Consider the following 8,125-nt stretch of genomic DNA (forward strand, 5'->3'; position numbering starts at 1 on the left):
GTCATCTGCGGAGTACCACAAGGATCATCACTCAGTCCCACCCTCTTTAACGTTTACATGAGTCCCCTCGCATCCATCGCACGACAACACAACCTTAACATCATCTCTTACGCTGACGACACCCAGCTGATCCTTTCCCTTACCAAAGACCCTAACACCGCCAAAACCAATCTTCATGAAGGCATGAAAGAAGTAGCCGAATGGATGAAAAACAGCCGCCTAAAACTTAACTCAGACAAAACGGAAGTCCTCATCCTAGGATCATCCCCCTCTGCCTGGGACGACTCCTGGTGGCCATCGGCCCTGGGCACGGCACCCATTCCCACAGACCACGCACGTAACCTAGGCTTCATCCTAGACTCCTCCCTCTCGATGACCAGACAAGTCAACGCCGTCTCATCCTCTTGCTTAAACGTACTTCGTATGCTCAAAAAAATCTTTCGTTGGATCCCCACCGAAACAAGAAAGACTGTCACCCACGCATTGGTCACTAGCCGACTGGACTATGGAAACACCCTCTACGCCGGAACCACATCCAAATTACAGAAAAAACTCCAACGCATCCAAAACGCATCAGCCAGACTCATACTGGACATCCCGCGCCAAGCTCACATTACCGGTCACCTGAAAGACCTCCACTGGCTTCCCGTCAACAAGAGAATAACGTTCCGTCTCCTCACCCACGCACACAAGGCCCTCTACAAACTAGGACCCGAATGCCTCAACACACGACTGTCCTTCTACACACCGACCCGCGAACTAAGATCCTCCAATCAAGCCCTCGCCGCAGTTCCGCGCATCCACAGATCCACCATGGAGGGAAGGTCCTTCTCCAACTTGGCGGCCAAAACCTGGAATTCTCTCCCTACTCACCTCCGCCTTACTCAGAACCACATTTCCTTCAGGAAGGAACTTAAAACCTGGCTATTCGATAAATAATGCACCCCCCCTCCCCCCAAGCGCCTTGAGACCCTCTGGGTGAGTAGTGCGCTATACAAATTCCTGAACTTGAACTTGTTTATTTACTATACAAACAGGACTTCAAGTACCAGAATGCAGATTAAAAAAATCCAGGACTGGATATGCTACTGACCTGGGAAACTTGAGAGCTCGAACCTTTGGCCTTCATATTTTAGGAGACTCGACTTGAGGGTTACTTTAAAGTTCTGCAGAGAGGGGCATACCACCCAGAGGGATAATTCTAGAGAAGGGGTCTTAGAAGGGAAAAATACTGATCCACACAACAGCACAAGGTGGTTTGGTTGAGACTTGAAGACTCTGATCGTAGTTTTGGGATGAGAACATAATGGGTCAGTAAGTCAAACAGGTGGTCACGAGCTAACCCATGAACCGAAAAAACAATCAGTCAGCTGGCTACTCAGTAGACAAATGCATCCACTGAAATTATTTGTTTTACCCTGTGATTACATGTTTAAATCCTGTGCCGTAATCCTGTTTTGAATTATTTAAAACTCTCACAACTACTTTGTGTTAGTCCAGGGTAAGGAAGCCTAAACCAGCCATGTTCAAGAGCTTTTTTTAAAAGCTAGATTCAATAAAAAAAAAGAATGTCTGATTTTTGTAGACAATGCATTTATGATATAAAGAATTTAAAGTGATGTGAAACACACCCTCATGTAATGAAAATCATGCACTTCAGAGGAGGTGAAACAATACACCAAACAGTCAGAAGAAGTGAAAGAGACATGCTCTTGTTATTTCACGCCAGCCCATTAGGCGAGTATAAAGTTAAGGTTGCCACTAGGAATACCCTTATGTAGTAACATTACTAGAGATAGTTTACAGGGCAGCAGGCAACTGGAAGTTCAACATATCCTTCCTCTGACAAAGAAGATTTGGATGCAGGGTGAATTGTCCATTAGTTGTAAGCATTGCATAGTGATTCTTTGTCAGCTAAATTGATGCCTTGCCATTTTGGAATTGCAGCTCCTTGGATGCTTAATACAGCAGTTGTTACCTCTTTTTTCCTTTTTCTATTGCTATTTTAGTACTTCTTTTATTTGGAGGACTCTCCAGAGTGTGGCCTAAGTCCCCTGTGACAAAATGCATGGATGGATGCTGGTGGGGGTGCAGTTCATCGCTGGTGACAGAGGGAATGTGGGCCTTTGCATTGTCTGTCAGACCTTTCCAGAGTGAGTGGCTAGGACCCTGGGTTCAAGGCGTGTTTCCAAAAGCTTGCTTCGGCCCTGGCAAGTTTGGTTGCCCCTTATCATGGGTGGATTGTTCAGCTGGGTATTTACTGGGGCCACTGACAGAGTGCATATTTGAAGAACAGGCTCAGTGGGCCTATGCAGGATACAATTTCTAAATGGTAAACTTGTTGCCAAGGCCGCTTTTTGGCCCTAAGAGCATACTGTGAAGGTTGTGGTCCCGCTGACTGTTGTCTTTACACATGCGGGGGTCGATGTCCTAGTCTCAAATAGCAAGGGTTACAGAGTCATGTACATGTTATTGTGGGTCAACAACCCAAGTTACGATGATCGTTTGGCAATGCTATGTATCAAGTTTAACTTGATGGATGTTGTGTTCTAGGGAGGACGGGAACAGGGCAAGGGCTGTCCTACCTCTTCCGAGAGTCACTACTAACGAGTCCAGTAGATGGTGTCAAAGGCTCATGCATCACCAGCATCTTCTGCAGCTGAAGTTTATCAGAGTATTTTCAGTCCTCAGGAGGTACCAGAAGCACACTTTTTAATCATGGGATAAATTATTGCTCTCCAGGAATTGGTGAAGTTGTGAAATTATTATTATTGCGAGACCTTTTGGAGAAAAGAGAATGCCATATGCCAGCCTGCAGTTTAACAAGAGCTATGAATCATTCTCTGTGTTTAGGAGAGGGATGATGATAGAATATTATGAGTTTTGTAGAACTTAACCAGTTGAGAGCGTTTTGTGTATTTGGATACAATAGGGTCAACAAAAGGGAGTCCACGACTGACAACCTTTTCTCCATGTTGAACAGTCTTCCTGAATAATTAAATGATCTTTGAAGAATTGGATTCCAGTAAAACTGGGAACTTTAGATATAAAGTTGTACCCACATGATCCAAGACTTTGATAAAGTCCTTGGTGAAGCTGGAAGATTGCTCGTTCGCCAAGATCATGCCGAATTTACTCTAGAAGAAAGATGGCAGGCTATCACAGAGCGGCTGTAAGGTGTGCTTGGGTGAAGTGGAGGTGCAGAGTAACTACCAATTCATCATAGATCCTGTAAACTGCTTTGTGGGATTTTCTGTTTTGAAAATGCGAGCTTAGAAGTAGGCTTTTTTGGGTGGGCCAGCTCACAGAACTAGCAGTGGTACCCAGACGCTGTGAGCTGCTGAGAGTTTGCATTGCATTTCAATTGAAGGACCTTTCTTTCTGTTTACTCAGATGGAATCCATCTGTGAACTAATAGTTAGCTAGCAGTGGTGGGTAACATTATTTTGCAAATTGTGAAAGGGTTGGTATTTTCCCATTTGTACAATTCACCTAATGAGCAAATTGTGCTACAAGAACCATCCACATTCTTTTTTATGGGTCAAACCAAGAAACAGGTGGATTTGGCCATTTCACATGCTTTGTGCCGTTTATGTGCTTCTGCCCCGAAAAACAAGAGCCAGGGAGAGTCACACAAATGCTCACAACATAGGTAGATTGATTGTTCTTACAGGACCACACCCATTGTGAGAGCCGTCCTCGACCCACACACTTTGCGATTCATAGCACAGAGACCAGCTGCAATTGGCCTTTTCATTTCTTTTGTGGCAATGAACCTGTGATATCTTGTGTACGCGTGTTGCAGTTAGCTTCCATGTACCCCAATGTCTCCCAGCCATATTTGTTGCTGCTTTGAAGGCTTTGGAGTTGGCCCCGGTATCTAGAGGATCTAACCCGCCACTTGATATCGGCGAGGATTTAAAGCTGGTAGTCAGGTGAAGAGTGATTGGAGGGGTGTGATGCTGATGTAAGTGCTCCCACAAAAAAAGCATTGTTAGGGTTTTTGCATATGTGTCTTGCTCCCAATTGTTTTCCTGCTTGGGATTGTTGCATAAATAATCCTTAGTAACAAAATTGAGAAGAATGAGATAAGACCAGGATAGACGTATGTAAATTGAGGCTGTCATTTTAGCGATCAAGAGAAAAGCAGACCAAGAGTGTGTCTACATGCGGGGGGTTTGTGCTTCACTACCTGAGTGAGTCACTCGAATTCCAACGGACGTGAGCATTAAATGCTCCACGAGGGCAGCCCAAGTACTGAAATGCTTTGCAGCACCACCACCACTTGAGAGTGGGGTCTGTCAACCGGAAAGCCAGATTCCAAGCTGCCCAGCCGGACTGCTTCCACGTATCCCCCTTAAAACACCGTCAAGTCTCTGGATATCTTTGTTTTGTTACTCATATTAACCCACAGCGATTAGCATTTACATCATTGGATCCTCCACGTCAACAAAAAGTTAGCTCGCCCCTGAGCCTGAAATTGAGTATGCTGTAATTTCAAACAACACATTCACACCCCCCACTGCTGACAGGAGATCTTTTCAGCCTGTATTGGAACATTCATCACCGGATGATTTAGATAACGTCTACCTCACCGGTCCCTGCACGTGGGACTTGGTTGATACTTCAACCACACTGCCGATTTTTCGCCCCCAAGCAGAATCCTGAACCCTGTCCTGACTTTCTTCAAACTGCTAAATATATAGACTAGACCCACCATCTCTGCAACATTAATAACATGTGGCACTCCTGATGAAGGCACCCCTGGTGCCGAAACGTGTGTCGAGATTTCTCATCATACAGCCACGTTGTACTAGTCCTTGTTTTAATATATGCCAGTTTTATAATATTTCAGTATTCTTGACTGTTTAGATCAAATTGCCTACCAAATTATCATAATTAGACATAAATGTACTATATTTAATGTGTAAAAGATTTTGTATCCGAAACCCTTTCCAAAATGTATTCTTCTTGTAACAAAAAAATGAATAAAATGACATTTTGTATGTTTTAACAAACTGATTCTTTTCTACACTGAGTTCAAAATTATCATGTATGACTTGATGAAAAAAATGTTGCTGTAATGTGCACCAATTGAACTGCCTAGGATTTTTTTCTGCAACTGTGAGCATTAAATGAGTCATCTGCCCGAATACTTATATACCTTATGATCAGTCCTTTTTGATAGAACGATGAAATCTGATTGATCTGGTGCATGAGAGCTATTTCTTTTCTGAACAATGAAATTCATCCTCAGCTCCTTATAAATATTTTCACTGTAAAAGTGGCCAAATCAGATAAGATTACACCATCCCATAAATGATCACAAGTGACAACCCCAGAGCTTTATTAACCTTCCTGCTTTCTCAAATTTGCTTGAAAATGCACCATCTGTCCACTCTTTTTTCGAAATTTTCTCGGGGAGAACCTGCCCGAACCCCCCTTAGGTTGTTCCGGCTCGCTCGCTTTGCTCGCTCGCTGTGTCGCAGTATGACAATCAGCGTGGTACTTGGCAGGGCTGCCAATACTACTTGTTACAGTAAATGTGAAGGTTATTTTTATGAGGCAGATGAATATGTTTTGGATCTTCCGTAAGAAGACGGCTGGAATGACAGCTTGTAGCGAAATTTCACTATAAATAATGAGAATGAATGTGAAATTAGAAACATTTTTGTTGATTTGATGTTTAATCCTGTTGATACTCGTCATCCACAAAGCACAGTGGCGGGCGGTCTTTGGCACATGCTAGTGAGTTCATAGCCTTCTTGATGAGAAAGTCCATGGAGAGAGAGGCTAGGAATGTTATGATGGCAAAGTGTCTGAGGCTAGTGGTAGAAAATAAGCTCTGTGTACCTCCAGGACTAGATCCAGATTTAATAATGTTTTTCTGTACAATGGGTAGCTATCCAATGAAAAGATTATAAAGCACTAAAGCTGTGCAAGGACTGTGTTCCTGAAGTGGTAGGACCTTTGAAATGGCTCCCTATTGACCAACGAGCTAGCTTCCGCACAGCTTGCCTCACACACAAGGCCCTGCATACGGGCAAACCGGAATACCTGGCCAATAAGCTCAAAAGGGCCGGGCAGTCTAGAAACCTCAGAAGCTCCAACACGCTCCTACTCATTCCTCTGAAATCCCAGAAACTCTCAACATCGAGCAAATCCTTCGCGGGCAATGCTCCCAAAATATGGAACTCCATTCCACCACACATCAGAATGACCACATCCTTCCCGAAATTCAAGAAGCTACTCAAAGTCCTCTTCCTTGAGCGCTCCGGAACCAACTAGAACTAAACCTAGACTTTATTGTTTCATGTCCTCGCTCACCCCTGAGCTGATTGACTTGCCTACGAATCTCCACCTGGGTCACGCTTGGCTGCTATTGTATAGAGTGTACTCACTCCTGTGTGCATTGACCTGCTTTTTGTCCGCATTATCTGTCTAACCCATGTATATTTGCTGTGAAGCGCTCTGATACCCTCGGGTCCAGCCAGCGCTATACAAAACTTTAATAAATAAATAAATAAAAAAATTTTGTTAGGATATTGGATAACACAGAAGAATTGTAAAGATGAGCAGGTAGATTTTCTGCCCAGAAGGAGCCAACAAGCTATATGTCTAGTGAGAGCCACTAATGTGTTTTTCATTTTTCAGAAATGTAAAGCCAATACAATGCGTAGTAGCTCTGACCTGTTGAAGCTTGCTATGATGGAACTTGTGTAGCATTCAACAGGCCTTCTGTTGGGTGACACTATGGTGAAGTGAATTGGCAGGTATGTCTCGACGTTCACCGCATTCGAAAAGGCGCAAAGTTACTTAAGGAGAGTCTTTGGAGGCAATGGAGGTTTTGGATAGGCTGTGGTTTCCAGTGGTCACAGTATTATTCTGGAGGAAGAAGGGTGTTTCATGAACTCCATTCTAATACATGATTCTTCCCACAAAGACAGAGCTCGAGTAGAGGACGATCAAGAAGAGGAAGAGCAATGCTATGTCCCAGGGTAAGTATGAAGAGTCTCACTTGTTCTTCCCAAGAAAAGGCAGGTCAAAGATTGAATCCGTTCCCAGACAATTGGAATTGACTAAAGGTGCGATCCATAGCTGCTGCAAACTGTGAATGGCTATGTGATTCAATTTATGGAAAATCTGTTACAGGAAAGAGCATCACACATGGTAGAATTCTCACAGGACCAGAGATCTCTGGTGGATTTAGAAGTGAATGACATTTTGGACGAAGTTGCTGCTGTGCACATGCTGAAAGACTCAAAAAAACTTTCGGAGTTCCTTTACTTAGTAGAAAAGAAGGACAAAGGATGGAGTCCAGAGATAAATTAAAGAGATCTGAATTGGTTTGTTGAATACCATCATTTCAAGATGGAGGGAATTCAACTACTAGCAGTATTCTTCAGGAGGAAGACTGATCAGTGAAACTGTATCTGAGGAATCATATTTTATGATTCATATGGATTATGGGAGTCATATGTATGTCGAATTCAGATGGGATGTCTTGTTTTTATCAGGTCAGGGTAATGTGATAACTATGGAATTCTCAAGAATACCGGGATTACAGTCATTGGAAATTGAATCAATTGGTATTTAGGATAATTCTGAAAGTTTGGGGTCTTCTGATGGTAGCTCTATTTGCATCAAGGTTGAACACCCAGCATCTAATATATTTCAGCTGGAGACCAGATCAAAGTTTCTGATTTCAGAAGGGTATCCTTTTCTACCCAATTCAGGTATTCAGAGGTTTTTGATGAAGGTCAAGAAGCATGGGTGTCAATTAATATTGGTGAAGGTCAACTGTAGCAAATAAATGTACTCGGAATGAGTCCACAGCTCCAATAAGCAGACAGTTCTCTTTAATGAGCAGCGGAAACAAGTGTAGAAATATCTTTCCCAGCCACCAGCAACTTATGCCGAATTTAAAACTCCATTCCCTTTTGTCAACCTCCCACATGCTGCCAAGCTTCCACTGAGACCTGAAGTAAATGTGGGATGGGTGTGGAGTGAACTATAAGCCTCCACATCCTATCACCCTCATACCAATGGGCGTGTTAAGATGTTCAGCAAGACGCTTAAAGGCATGATAGTGGACCTACCAGAGCACATGAGGGGGACGTGGGAT

The sequence above is a fragment of the Lissotriton helveticus genome, chromosome 4_1 (genome assembly GCF_964261635.1).
Source record: "Lissotriton helveticus chromosome 4_1, aLisHel1.1, whole genome shotgun sequence".
NCBI classification, from domain to species: domain Eukaryota; kingdom Metazoa; phylum Chordata; class Amphibia; order Caudata; family Salamandridae; genus Lissotriton; species Lissotriton helveticus.